Below are 16136 nucleotides of genomic sequence, written 5' to 3'. Positions count from 1 at the left end.
CCTAAATTTTCGCCTCATTCCTTTTTTTCAAATAGGTCGCGTTCACACTCTGTGAAAATAGTGATTGTATGTTCTTTACAAATTGCTCTGACACACTTGGCGCATTTTGATGCTGTTTTTCGATTTTTTTTCTTGGGGCAATAGGAGCATTTTGGCCTTGCACCTGCTTGATTTTCCTCAGGAACATCTCGTTTCTGTGTCAAAGGAAGAGATTCAGATATTTTTTAATCTGCAAAGTTAGCAGAAATGGCAAGTTTTGGGCCGCTCTTTTTTGCATATGTGGGGTAATGAGTTGTCTGGGTAAAATTTTCAGATACTCACGTCTTGGTTGGTAGGATTCTAATACATTTGTCCTAAATATAATGTTTTCATTTATTCCAGCGATGTTTAGCATAGTAAAAAAACAGTCAATGGCCACCTACGTGTGATTCTTGCCACTGAATAAAGACTCTTCAGTTGGTCCACTGAATCTACTCCCGATTTTGTTTGATTGTAAAAAGTAACTACTACTAGTTTGCAAGCTTCACCACTTTCCTCGTTAATTTCGTCATATTCCTGGAGGGTTGACAAAAGCAGGACATTCTTATTTGTTTTTGGGACGTACGAAACTAATAAACATTCACGACCAAAACCAAATAAACTGCTACAAATTGGCTTTTTTTTAGCTGCAACAAATATTTCAGGAATTTCACGTTTGTTTTTTCTAATTGTCCCAACTAAAGTTATTTTTTTCTTTTTTAATTCTTCATCCAAAGGAACTAACGTGAACCAGTTATCACAGGTTAAATTTCGTCCTAAATTCATAATGGGTTCACACAATCGTTTTACCACACTGGCTGGACTGTTCTCAATACAAAATGGACTATCAAAATCTCCATTTTCACAGTATAAAATACACGACTCTCAGTCAAGGCAAATATTTTTATCCCGTATTTGTTTGGTTTACTCGGGATATATTGCCTGAAGCTGCACCTTCCACGAAAACCCTCCAGAATTTCGTCAATAGTACAGTTCTTACCAGGCATGTAGCAGGCTTGGCTTCTTTCTATAAGTTTCTGGAATATATTTCTTATTGGAGCTAGCTTATCAATTAATTTGCGTTGAGCTCTTGTGTGAATATTATCAAAACATAGTGCTCGAAGCAACAAAGAGAAACGTTTCAGGGGCATTACCATTTTGAATAACTCTGGTGCTGTAGAATCGTTGCTCCATAGGTCATTTAGGTTGGTGTGTGGGGATTTCAAAACTCCTGCCATGTACAACAATCCAAACACTGCTTTTATTTTGTCACAGTCAGTATCTAAAACATCTCGTTTGCGTGTATAGTTGCTTCTAATTTTCTGTAGGTACCTACAAATTTGTGCACGTCACAATTTCTTTAATAACATCATCTCTTATGAGCAGGTTCCAACTTTCATATGGAGTTTTAACATCCTTTGCCGCATGTTTCACTCCCGGTAGTTTTCTAATAATATTGTGCTGTGGAATACGGCTAGGTTTTCGCTCACGGTGAACTTTCCAAATGGTTTTTTGTCTCTGCCGATATATTTGGGACCATCTTCAGACCAAAACGTTGAAATAGTATTTGTCGTATCATCGGCCGAAAACACTGAGTCTGTATCATGATTAGAACTGACTTCTATTGAATCTATGTCGCTTTCTTCATCGTCCAAATTTTGCTTTTGCGTCTGTTCAAGTAACAAATCCTCTTGCTCCAATTCTTCATATATTTTTAACTGTCTGGCCTCTTCTTTAGGATCTATTACACAATAATATGTTAAAGTTATATAATTTAAAACACAAAGTCAATAAAAAAACCCAACCAAAATTACTCTGTAGCTTTCCAAAATTATCACGTTGTTAGTCGCGGGTGAGCTAATCGCTCATTTCTCGACATCTGCGTTTAATCAATACTTGGAATAGACTGACGGTTGCTCGATCACAATTCTGCGTAAAACATTCTATACACAATAGTAGTAGGAAGGATTACATGAGCGTAGTTGCCAATGTGAGTAAAATTGTGAAAAATGTTAAAAAAAAAGTAAAATGGTGAGCGTTGCGCTCACCATGCGACCGACGTAGGGTTAATAACGATCACAATAAATGTACATCAAAAAATTTTGTATATCTAATATGTGTATCCTACCACATAAGACCATATCCCAAGAAGATTTAACAACTATTTTGGAACAAATTCCTTCACCTAGAATTATCGTTGGAAATGTTAACTGACACAATCCGATGTGGGGTTCCATAAAACTGAACCCGACAGGACGAATTATAGAAGATAATATTGCATATAAGATATAACATTCCAAAATCTGAATCTACTTAACTAAAAACCAACCAGATTCAGCATACAAAATGGCACATCATCAGCAATTGATATTTCTCTGTGTGACCCAGTTCTGTCCACTACGTTAACATGGGACGTTCTACCCCACTACCACATTATAATATCTTTAACACATCAGAAAATCACAAATATAGAATGGCCTGTCTCAAAGTGGAATATTAAAAATGCTGATTGGACTAACTTTACCAAACAGATCGAACAGAACATTAACAAAATCAACTTCACATCATCAAACGATATTGAAAGTTTTAAAGTACATCTCTACAAACCATCACAGCAGCTGCAGAGACGTATGTAAGAAAAACAAAAATTTTAAAGAGACATTAACCTTTTCCGCGGTGGACACCTGAATGTAGCCAAGCTACAAAAGTGTATAAGAAAGATTTTAATAGAATAAAGCATCATAAAACAGACAAAAATATAACGGACTACAAAAAACGAAGAAAAAGAAAAAAAGAATAAAAAAGAATCCTGAAAAAAATTCATCTTATCTCTAAATAGCATATTAGCTCTTAACTCTTCATGCATAAGTACAGTTTGTAGGAATTTAAGGAAAATCTCTGGCAAAAGCAAACCATATAAGATTCCTTTTCAAGCAAAAAATAACAAAATAATTAGTGATAGAAAAGAAATCGTAGATATGTTAGCCGACCAATTCGAATTAAATTTCAGTGATGAAAAGACTCATGCAAAGCATACACACAGCAAGTCAAGAATATGGTTTAGAACTCAATACAACCAAAACTAAATGCATGCTCATTAGCAGAACACAACAACCTCCGATGCAATTGACATTAAACAACCGAAAAATAGAACAAGTGGAGACATACACATACCTTGGAACCACAGTCAACACAAAATGGGACCAGTCAATAGAAATAAGATCACGAATTGAAAAAGCGCGAAACGCGTTCAACAATATGAAAAAGTGGTTCACAAGCAAAATCTCAATGGAACTAAAATTAAGACTGGTCAAGTGTTATGTCTTCCCGGTCTTGTTCTATGGAGCAGAGGCATGGACCACAACGGAAGCCACCCTGAAGAAACTAGAATCCTTTGAGCTGTGGATATATCGCCGTATTCTTCGGATATCCTGGACAGACCACATCACCAACGTGAAAGTAATGCAGAGAATAGGCAAAAGCAAAGAAATAATCTTCACCGTAAAGAAACGGAAGCTTGAGTACTTCGGACATGTCATGAGGCATACTAAGTACCGACTGCTACAGTTAATAGTCCAAGGAAGAATCGACAGTAGGAGTAGGACGACAATGGTTCGGACTAACATCGACCGAACTGTTCAGAGGTGCCGTAAACACAGTCTAAATAGCCTTGTTAATAGCCAACGTCCGAAACGGATAGGGCAAAGGAAGAAGAAGAAGAAGAAGATGAAAATTACATTGATAATTTTAAAATATATAAAAACAACGTAGAAAAAAATATATTGTGATTCGATGGACATGAGATTCACAACCTTAACGTCTCTTTTTCCATCATAGAACTTTCTGTACCTTTATAATTTTATCTGGAGTACATTCAAAAATCAACACAAAATGGGACCAGTCAATAGAAATAAGATCACGAATTGAAAAAGCGCGAAACGCGTTCAACAATATGAAAAAGTGGTTCACAAGCAAAATCTCAATGGAACTAAAATTAAGACTGGTCAAGTGTTATGTCTTCCCGGTCTTGTTCTATGGAGCAGAGGCATGGACCACAACGGAAGCCACCCTGAAGAAACTAGAATCCTTTGAGCTGTGGATATATCGCCGTATTCTTCGGATATCCTGGACAGACCACATCACCAACGTGAAAGTAATGCAGAGAATAGGCAAAAGCAAAGAAATAATCTTCACCGTAAAGAAACGGAAGCTTGAGTACTTCGGACATGTCATGAGGCATACTAAGTACCGACTGCTACAGTTAATAGTCCAAGGAAGAATCGACAGTAGGAGTAGGACGACAATGGTTCGGACTAACATCGACCGAACTGTTCAGAGGTGCCGTAAACACAGTCTAAATAGCCTTGTTAATAGCCAACGTCCGAAACGGATAGGGCAAAGGAAGAAGAAGAAGAAGAAGATGAAAATTACATTGATAATTTTAAAATATATAAAAACAACGTAGAAAAAAATATATTGTGATTCGATGGACATGAGATTCACAACCTTAACGTCTCTTTTTCCATCATAGAACTTTCTGTACCTTTATAATTTTATCTGGAGTAACCAGGTTTTCCCATGAACTTGATCCGAAGCAATAATACTACAACTTCTTAAATCTGAGAAATCCGGGACATCACCTGAGTCATATCTACCAATATCTTTAACCAATATTATATGTAAAGTGTTACAGAAAATGGTAAATAAAAGGCTGAGATGTTATTTAGAACAACAAAAACTCCTTATTACACAACCAAGCGCATTTAGGCAAAATCGATCCACTATAGATAACCTAATAGACTTAGAGTCAGGAATACATGAAGCATTTGCAAATAAACAAGATTGTATCGCAGTCTTTTTTAATATTAATAAAGCTTATGATACTGTCTGGCGATTCAACATTATATCAAAATTGCAAAATTGAAATATCAAAGGCAATATGTTAAAATTTATTTCAAATTTTCTTTAATCTCGCAACTTCCTAGTTCGATCAGACAATGTTAAATCAAATAAAAAAGTTCAAGAGAACGGAGTACCACACGGATCAGTTATAAGCTCAACCCTTTTTCTAATAGCCATAAACGACATACTTCAACAATGCTCACCGATTGCTAAAGGATTATTATACGCTGATGACTTAGTTTTACTTGCCAAAGGAAAAAACTCTACATCTATTTAAAAACATTTACAACAAAGAATCAATTAGTTAAAATTGTGGTCTAGGACTATCGGATTACAAAAACCCTCAGTTTCACAAATAATATCAGATTTTTAGGTATGGTTTTACCCAAAAGCTCTCCTAGAAAAAACATACAGAAGAACTTAAAAAATCATGCCAAGCAGAATTAAATTTAATGAAAACTATTTCCAGCAAAAACTGGGGAGTAGATCAAAATACACTATTAGATGTATTTAAATTTTTAATCAGATTCAAACTCGACTATAGTGCGATAGTTTATTCATCAAGCAAAGTATCAGTATTAAAAACCTTAGAAACTGTTCAAAACACAGCTCTACGAATAGCTACAGGTGCGTTTCGAACGACACCAGTTGAAAGTCTACAATGCTTGACAGAAGAACCACACCTAAGTTTACGATGCAAATACCTTCCTCTCTAATATTCTTCTAAAATAGCTAGTAATAAAGAACACCCTACTTATAAAAATCACTATAAGATATACACTGATGCATCCAAATCTTCAAACGGTGTTGGTGCGACCATCCTCATTACCAATACATCCTTAAAATTTAAATTCAATCCCAATTACTTCATCATACACTGCAGTATTACAAGCAGTTATCCACATAAAAGGGTCGAAACAATCCCCGTCTCTCATAATAACCCATTCGCTAAGCTCACTTCGCATTATCAAATGTTTATATACCAATACTCCAATTGCCTCCATATCCAATCAGAAACAGAGATTCGAAATAATAATAATAAGATCACTGTTGAGTTTATGTTTGTTCCATCACATTTAGGTATACAAGGAAATAAAGAAGCAGATGAACCAGCCCACTTAGCATCCTTCATCCAGGACTCCATTCTTATTAATGAGGTTTCTTCAGATGACTTCGGGTCAGAAATAAAATATAAAGTGTTAAGTGCGTAGCAAAATAAGTGAAGTGTATCACAAAATAAACTCAAGGAAATCAAACAATTAGTGAAACCGTGGCTTCAACCTACAGCGAATAGACACAACCAAGTGAGAATAACACGTTAGGACACATTAACTTTACACATAAACACCCCTTTACGCGAACTGTGCTGCCAGTGTGTGAAAATTGTCAAGTAATACTCTCCGTGAAGCATGGACTAACTCAGTGCAAAACATATAAAGAAGCAAGAAAGAAGCACACTATTAAAAATAATATAAAGGGAGCCTTAGGAAAAAACATGAATATTAAAAACACACTAAGTTATCTTAAAGGCTCAGGACTGTATCAATTATTGTAATTTTTTCTTACTTTGCCTGTATTGTATTTTTTAGGTCGCTAATAACCCTTGTGGTTACAGCGTAAATAAATAAAAGAAAGTACATTGAGGATTTAAAAACCACAACGAGTATTACTTTCTAAATTTAGTACTTGCTGGCAGCTAACAATAAGAAAGAGATACATAGAATATCTTAAAACACGAAGAATATTGAATTAAGTATGAAACGAAAATAAATAAACTAAAAACAAATGTTTTTAATATTTATTAGCAGAGGACAAACATAAAAGTCATAATATTTGAGAACACTGAAATAGCAGTAACTTGGAAGTCCTTTTGGACGAAAATGACAGATTTTGAAAAAAACAATAAAACTATATCAGTTAGTAAACAATATAGTGTGTCACAAATCTGTATATGTATCTGTGCCAAAGGAGATTCTATACAAGTTGATAATATAATTTAAATAAATATTGTGCAAAATGTAAACTTAATATGATTACTAACTGTAAATAAATATTTGAAATTGGCAGAAAAATTAACATTTTTAGATAAAAAAATCGATGCAAAAGGCAAGTGCACATTAAAAGAATACGAAAAAATATTTTTTTTACTGCAAAAATGTAGCAAAATAAAGATGAAAACGACCCTGAGCAGAATAAAGATACCGAATAATTGCCCAATTTGGTCATGTTTTTCTCTCTGTTACCCCGGGTTCCAGTCCCCTTTCATTTGACGTCTCGTACGTCAAAGTTTCAATAGTAGCAACAAAAACACGATCTAATGTTTCTTTATATGCCTCTATATTCGTTTTTTTAACGTCACAGTACGACGACACCCTTACGTCCCGCCATAAAAGAGACAAAATAACCACAAGGGATATTAGAATCGTTGTCTTATAAGACACAACATGGGGCTCATCCACCAAATAAGCCGTTCTCTTGCTGTTTCAAACACACTATACAGTGTACCCTAAATAGTTGTGTACAATGCAAATTACATGAAAATCCAAGCAGATATCAATATGTAAATCAAGAATATGTTCTAAGCAAAAATTTATAAAATTAAAGAATATAAACTTATCAAAAGTTAATAACATAAAGTTAAATGCAAGCATAATATTTAAAAGATAATTTATTTTAAAATATAAGAGGTAAATTATAAACTAACACGAAAATTAGATAAGAAATTAAACTACTAAGCAATTATTAAAAATACTATGCAAGAATTAAATAAAAATTCTTACCTTATTTGCAACTTCTATTTTCTTAATATTCTTGCTTCCAATCAAAAAAATATACAGAATTGTTTCTTCTTTAAGATGATATCTTTTACTGGTAGTAGAAGACGTCGACTATTCATAGCAGCTCGAAATAGATCAGCTGACGTTAGACCAGTCCATTTTCTAAGACAGAGAATCTTCCCAAGACCGTTAAAAGAGCTTCTGCAATATAATATCCCTCATCCATTCTTGCTTGTTTTCTTTTTTTGATTTAAGATTTTCACGTAAAAGTATGGTAATAGATGTCTTCATTTCGTTTCACTATTCTATGTTGCTACTAGTGTTTTCAACTATTTTCGCAAAATTCTTATTAAGCTTTGTTTTTAGTTTTTCCAGGAAGTTGTTTTTTTTTAGTAAATGTTGAGCCTTATTTCCTGTGAATTATTTTGAATGGTATATTGATATTTACAACTAATAAACTATGAGACGAGAAAACATCGTTTGTTTCTGTTGATAAAATCAACAATATTTCGCTCTAGAGTATCACTGTGTACTTTTCGTGTATAAAGTCTTCCTGGATGTAATTTTAAAAATGGATTCATTACAACCATATCCGTGTCTTGTCAGAATTGGATCATTCTTTCTCATCTTTCGTTTCCTGTGATAAGATCATATATCTGCACAAAATTCTTGACTGCCTTGTCCTATTTTGGCGTTTAAAACGCCCAACATAATGATTAGTTTTTTTTTTAGTTTTAGGTAATCTTCTGGAGTCAGATAGAAAGTTTCTATTTCTTCTTCAATAGATTGGATATCAGTGCGTAGACTTGAATGATGTTTATATTAAAAGGGACTTAATTAATTTTCCATAACACATCTCTCGTCTTATAAGGGCGCCATTTCTATTTCTGGTTCATGTATATCTATTACTCCAGAATCTACTCATCTAACTTGTACGCATTGCAGAAAATGATTTACTATCTTGTCTGCTTGCTATATGCTTCGAATGTTTCACTTATCGATCCTTTTTACTTTAAGGACATTCATAGGCTGACCGGGAGTCTCGAGGGAGTCTTATCGTCCTCTCCCAATTAAGGAGACCCTGGTACTTATCGCCATTTCTTTCGAATTTTTTTCATGAATCGCCAAGATTATGGTGTCTTGGAGATATCCTTATGGATCTTTTATGTGGTAGTCATCTCGTGGCTTTCAATAATATAATGCGGTTAAAAAATGTAGCTCTTCTGTCATTGGATTCAACTTGTCAGCTTAAGAGTAATAAAGTGCTCTTCCACTGTCAGTTCTTCCACCCGTAGCTGTTTACGAACAAGTGGGAGAATACTTATACCAATAAATTAATTTATATTTAAATGGGAATAAGCCACAATTAAAAGTTAAAATACGTTTATTGACGTTTCAATTTCCACTTCGGAAATCGTTCTCAAAATACAAACATTAGTATTAATGTTTGTATTTTGAGAACGATTTCCGAAGTGGAAATTGAAACGTCAATAAACGTATTTTAACTTTTAATTGTGGCTTATTCCCATTTAAATATAAATTAATTTAAAATGCCACAAGAAAATAGCTTCAGAACAATATTAACTTATACCAATAATTATTTGGTTACTAGAGTTTGTAGTAGAAGGAAATATAGTCACCCTTCTGCCCTCGGAATCCTAATAGCCATTCGGGGTCGGAAGAGACAAGAGTTAGCCAAGAGAGATTGATAAAAAAAATTAAAGACATTTTACTCAATACAAGCTAAAAAGTAAAATGTGAAGGCCCTTACGATCTGCAAGGTGCGTTTCATAAGAGTATTGATACTTTGCGTTCCCGCTTATACCTCGGGGTGTGGACTACAGACTGTATAGCTCGTTCAGCATGTCATAGCACGGAGGGTGCACGACATTTTACTATGTAGATGCCTTAACTTCATGGCCTGACCTGACAAAATTAGTCCTGATACCAACAATAAGATCAGCAATGCCATTACAGCATGGTAATACTATTTTTTGTAACGGCTTAGTGATTGAATGATAATTATTGAAAATATGATTACTGACTTGTAACTGGTTCTACCGATAATTCGGTAAGTAATAAAGAATAAGTAATCTAAATACCAGTTATCGAGTATATAGATCACAATAGTGGTTAGGAATATTTCTCAATTTTTTTAGTACTGAGTAGGTTGCAGATGCTTACATGATTCAATTGAAGTAGTTGATGTTTTATGCGGTAGGAGCGCTATATTGAAATGTACTCTACTGTATCAACATTTTAGATAAAATAAAAAAACATTTAAAAATTAATTACAAAAAATTTGTTTTTTCGGTCTAAAAATGTGGTTTAGAAAAATTATAATAGTTTTAAAGATTATTGTAAAGGCATATTACATAGTAAAAATGAGTGTAATTATGGTATATCTACTATAATATAGTATAGTTGCTAATAATGGCGCCACTGATGTTTAATTCAAATCTTATAAAGCGTAGCGGTATACGGTTTGCAGTGACAAAATCGAATATATAAATTTGGACGTAAAAATCCGGTAAAATTTCCGAACACGATATTAGATCAAACTAAGCAAATCGACATTTTTATCGATTCGAACAAAAATTATAAACCATACTCTCTAAACCATGGTGTTACTCAATCTTAGAAAATACATCAAAATTACTTGAAGAACCTTTTCCTTGGAATTAAAAGCGTAACCTAGAAAGTTAAAAAATTGATTGCGGATAATGCAAAGTAATTTAAATTCAAAATAAAATAATTAGTCTTTTTGAAGTTTCGTTTTTATCCAAAGATATTTAACAAAACATTTTTAAGTAATTACCGCCAATATCTATCTAGTAACACCAACTGAAATACGCCTATCAATATATATTGAGTAAGTTTTTTGTGTGACACTGGTCGAAAATTCCATTATGGAACAGACTATCCAAAAAAGATATTTAGAAACAATTTGGGCAAAGAAATTCTCCAGGCTTAGTGAATATATAGACTCCTACACGGTTATTAATAACTACGTGGTAAAGCAAATATTTTTTAAATGGAACACTCTATGCGCTCATATTAGAATTCCTCTCTAATCCCTGTTTTTACAACATGAAGTTTTACGTTGCCATATAGGATATTTATCAAATTATGTCCATGTTTTTTTAACATCGCTATGAAATACGCACCCTATATACAAAAAGAGCTCCTTGCCAAGAAAGTTTTAATAAAACATTTATAATTTTCGATTGTGACGGGCAATTAATAATAAGTAAAAGACCACTTAAAAAAATAACAGTCTTTATATTATTATCTTTTTAAGCGTTCTGTGTGACATGTCTATTATTTTCTTCTTCAGCAGAACTTTATTCTCATTTATAAAATAAAGAACAAATTCTGGGTATTAGGAGAAAATTCGAGAAATTTTCTACTTACCTCCAGAAACAACGATTTATTTAACGGAAGGGGCCAAACAAAAGAGCTTTTGAAAAATGACTGAATCATGTTGCTGGCACTGGGTCAGTTACCAACAAAAATGCAATAACTGTAACAATAATTGTGGTATAAAGGAAATAAGTCTAAAGTAAATGTTCAAAATGTTCAAAGCCAACGTCTATGCAAGTTTGTAACCGATTTTCAAATGACCGAGCCGCAGTTCTTAACATTTGAAAGCAAATATTATTAAGAGCTTCTCTGATTATATTTTTATACGATCTCGCATTGTCGAAAGCTTCTGGTACGCAACGTTTTTTATACAGCACCATATGTAAAAATCAATTTTTTACAATTCTGGTGATTGCTGTGGCCACAGTTGGTCCTCTATTGCCAATCCACCCGCCGAATAAGAGGAACGTGATTAACTGGAGCACTGCCGTGTAAATACCACAACCTTTGTCGAATATTAAATGGAACATTTTGCAGTAGTAATGACAAATGATTATTCAGAAAATCCAGATATATAGTACCATTCACACGGCCGTCAAAAAATATGGGCCAATGATTACTAGTAGTTCCTACTACTTACTAGTAGTAGAAAAAAGTCATAACGGCAGATCGTGAAAACAAAATATTTTACCTTGTAAAAATTGTGGAAAATTAGATTTTTAGAAAAATGAACCCGGTTCAACCCGGTAATTTTCTATTTCTTTTATGTTTCTCATATCTCCATCTCAGATGCCATTTTCAGTACATAAAAAGGAACTAGGAATTTTATTTGTTTTTTTTTAAATAAAACAAAGGGTTATACATTTCAAAAATATGCGAAAATTGTAATTTTTTTGTAGTTAACCCTGTATACAGTTATTAGTCAATGATTTCTGTTAAAATTATTTGAACACCAAAACATATAGTTTAGCTTATTATGTAAACTAATTATTTAAATACTCCTTCTATACGTTTATTTCATAGCAATGTCGAAATAAAAATTGCCATAACTCGTAAAATACCTTGTATAGTATTGTGAAACCCCATCATTTAAGAACAGGGATTTTAAATTTAAAGGGGAGTGTCAAAATAACTGTCAAAGTTAAATTACGCATTTAAAAGTTCTCCGTGAATTTTTGTGATTTAAGAAGTCCTCAGTACAGTTGTGGCCTTTGTACGAGGAAGTTGTTTTGTCGTTCGAAGCACATTAACGTAGAAGACTAAGAAAAATATAAAAGTTCAGTGTAATTGAATTTATTTTACCCCCGTTGGGGGTTACTGTTTGGATACGATAAGTGTTCATAAGTGTAAGATAGATTCAAAGTGTTAAGTTATTAAAAAATTGATATGGATTATGCGGGGAGACCACCAGACAAACCTCCAGATATTAGCCGGATGGAGGAAGATGTTAATATAGAAAAAATAAAATTCAATATAAACAACACCTGGGACGGTAACTCAAAAAACAACGGAGAAACTGTAAGTAGTAAAACTTCTAATAATTCTACAGAAAATGTAAGAGAACAATTTCTATATCAGAGCAGTGATACAGGTCCTTTTCATGTATATATAGAAAATAATACTCCTGATTTTAAAGGTAAGATAAATGCCATCAAAATCGGTGATATTATACTATCAAATTTTCCAAATTTAGATAACAAAATTACTAGTATTGATTCAATCGGCAAGAATAGAATCAGAATTAAATTAAAAGACTATCAATCGGCCAATTTTTTAATCAATCAAAAAACTTGCTCATTATTTACAAACAACAATTTTGATGTTTACGTTCCAAAGTTTATACTACATAGACAGGGTATAATTAGAGATATAGATACTGAATTTTCTGAGGAATACATCAAAAATAAAATTAAACAATACGATATGCACTGTAAGTTTGAAGTAGCTTCAGTTAGAAGAATAAATAGAAAGGTAGAAAAACATATCGAAGATAAAACAGTAATAGACAAGGTTCCAACCAAATCATGTATTGTAAATTTTAAAGCTCAAACTCTTCCAAAATATATCATAATTAATAAAGTAATTAAAGAAGTCGAACCCTATGTTCAAAAAGTTTTATTATGTTTCTCTTGCCTTCGTTTTGGACATCTTGGATCTCAATGCAAAGCACGTCCCAGGTGCAATAAATGTCATGATTTTCATAACACAAAAGATTGTACAGTAAATATATATACTCCTAGCTGTTTCAGCTGCCAAGGTAATCATTTTACGACACACCTAAGTGCATGCCCTGAGTTCTCTAGGCAAAAACAAATCAAGAATACAATGTCATCATTAAATTTAAATTTCTTTGATGCCTGTAAACAAATACCGAAAAAATCATATACCAATATCGCCGCCAGACATAATAGTTCTTCCTTGACAACCAACTCTAATACCAATGATCAGTCCTATCAAGTAACTTCAAATCAAACTGGTTCGTTCGCAAAAAAGTTCTCTTCACAAATGTATTATACCAGCAGTAGTCCAGAAAACTCAAATTTAAAACGACAACGTCCAAGTACTCCCGATCCTTTGGAATCAGCTAGAAAAGAAATAATTTCCCCAATAAACATCCCTAGACAAAAAGGTGGTATTTATAATACCTCTAAATATACAGAGAATAGAAATACAACAAATTTGCAGACACAAGGAGTATCATTAGATTTAAATAATGTAATTTTAGAATTGGTTCTTAATATAATTAGTTCATTAAAACTCACTGAAAATTTAGATGCATCAAAAACAGAGATTATACAACAAATTAATAAATACTTAAGTACGGCATCGATCTTGCAAGAAGACTTACATGGATAAACGTCATCTTCTCAGACATAACTAGTCCTATAAATTTTTTACAATGGAACTGCCGCTCAGCAGTTTCTAATAAACCAAATTTAGAAGCCTTACTTATTCAAAAAAATGTGTATGTGGCCATATTATCAGAAACATGGTTTAAACCAGAAAAATTCTATAACTTCGCTGGTTATAATTGCTTTAGATCTGATCGCCCAGATGGCTATGGAGGTACAGCAATTTTAATTAAAGATAAAATAATTGCAGAAGAAATAAATTTATTAGATAACTATAATTTTACTTACACATGCATGGCTGTTAAACTTTCTTGTATCAATAAACCTATACATATAATATCCATATACAAAGAACCACGTATTAGAGTAACAGTTGAAGAATGGATCCATTTTTTTCAACACATTCCTCCGCCATTCATCATTGGAGGGGACTTTAACGCTCACAATATGGCATGGGGATGCGAAACTAATGATACTCACGGTAAAGTTTTATTAGAGGCGATAGAACAATGTAATCTAATATACTTAAATGATGGTTCTCCAACTCTTGCACTGAGTTCCAGTCAATCAGCAATCGACATAACAATTTGCACCCAGGACATTATATCTAAATTAACTTGGTCTGTTATTCAAGATCCACATGGTTCTGACCATCTACCCTTGACCATCTCCTTAGAAAATTCCAAACAAGCAACACCACCTGGTAACAATACACAAAAAAGATGGAATCTAAATAAAGCAAATTGGAATCTGTATTCATCCAACTTTTCTTCAGAAATACTTCCTCAAACTTATGACGAATTAGTCAATGAAATAAATAGATGCGCATCCATTGCTATTCCAAAAGTATCAAAAAACAAAATATACCCTACAAAAAAGATTCCAAAATCATGGTGGGATAATAACTGTGAAACAGCTGCAAATAACCGTAAAACAGCCTATAGACGTTATAAAACAAATCCCAATATTCATAATTTAATTGAATACAAAAAATTGGATGCATTAGCAAAGAAAATTTTTAAAAATAGAAAAAAACAAAGTTGGATAACCTACTGCGAAAGCCTTAACTCCCATAGTCCAATCAGCGATGTCTGGAAGAAAGTACATCGCTACAAAAACCGAAAACAGTCCAATAAACTCCCGATAAACTGCGAAGCTGCATGGATAGAAGATTTCCACTTGAAAATTTCACCTCCTTGGGTACCAAATCAAATAAACGAAGTTACAGTCACCGTTTCCAGACAATATTCAAATCTAGAAAAACCATTTGAATTGTGGGAATTAAATTATGGACTCGAACAAAATAATAATTCGTCTCCAGGGATGGACTGTATATCATACTCTATGTTATATTTTTTACCCACAGAATACAAATCATTATTATTACAAATTTTTAACAATATATGGCAAAATGAGAATTTAATTCCCAAAACATGGAAGGACTATATTGTATTACCTATAAAGAAGCCAGGAAAGCCAGATAACAACGTTGAGTCTTACAGACCTATATCTTTAAGTTCTTGTATACTAAAAACTCTAGAAAGATTAATCAAAAATCGGCTTGATTACTGGCTTGAATCCGAAGATATCCTTCCCAAATCTCAATATGGCTTCCGGAAATCCTGGTCTACACAGGATGCTCTCACTTCACTAGTTTCCTCTGTTCAGGTCAATTTCACAAATCAAGAATCAACAGCTGCAGCATTTATAGATGTAACCTCTGCATTTGATTACATAAATTTATATATTCTACATAAGAAATTGTTATATCTTGGAATGTCAGTTAAAATTTCAGATTTCATTATATCCTTGTACAAGAATAGATGGACTTACTTAAAAATAAATGAGGCACTTTTAACGCCAAGGCTAACGAATATAGGTATACCACAGGGTAGTATTTTAAGTCCACTTCTTTTTTCATTGTATAATATAGATATAGAACAGATAGTACCTCCACACTCTAATATATTGCAGTTTGCAGATGATGTTGTGTTGTATACCTCTCATACTACCCTTGACAATTGTAGACGTCAACTCAAATCTACACTAGATTGTGTAAAAAGGTATTACCATTCTCTAGGCTTATCAATATCAACTACAAAGACTGAAATTTGTTTTTTTTCCAAAAAACGCCAAACTCCCCAAGGTAACTTTAAATTAGGAAAAATAGAATTTCCAATCAAAAATTGTGTAAAATATCTAGGCACATATTTGGATCGTAAAC

The sequence above is a fragment of the Diabrotica undecimpunctata genome, chromosome 11 (genome assembly GCF_040954645.1).
Source record: "Diabrotica undecimpunctata isolate CICGRU chromosome 11, icDiaUnde3, whole genome shotgun sequence".
NCBI classification, from domain to species: Eukaryota; Metazoa; Arthropoda; class Insecta; order Coleoptera; family Chrysomelidae; genus Diabrotica; species Diabrotica undecimpunctata.
Note: the sequence above shows the minus strand (reverse complement) of the source record.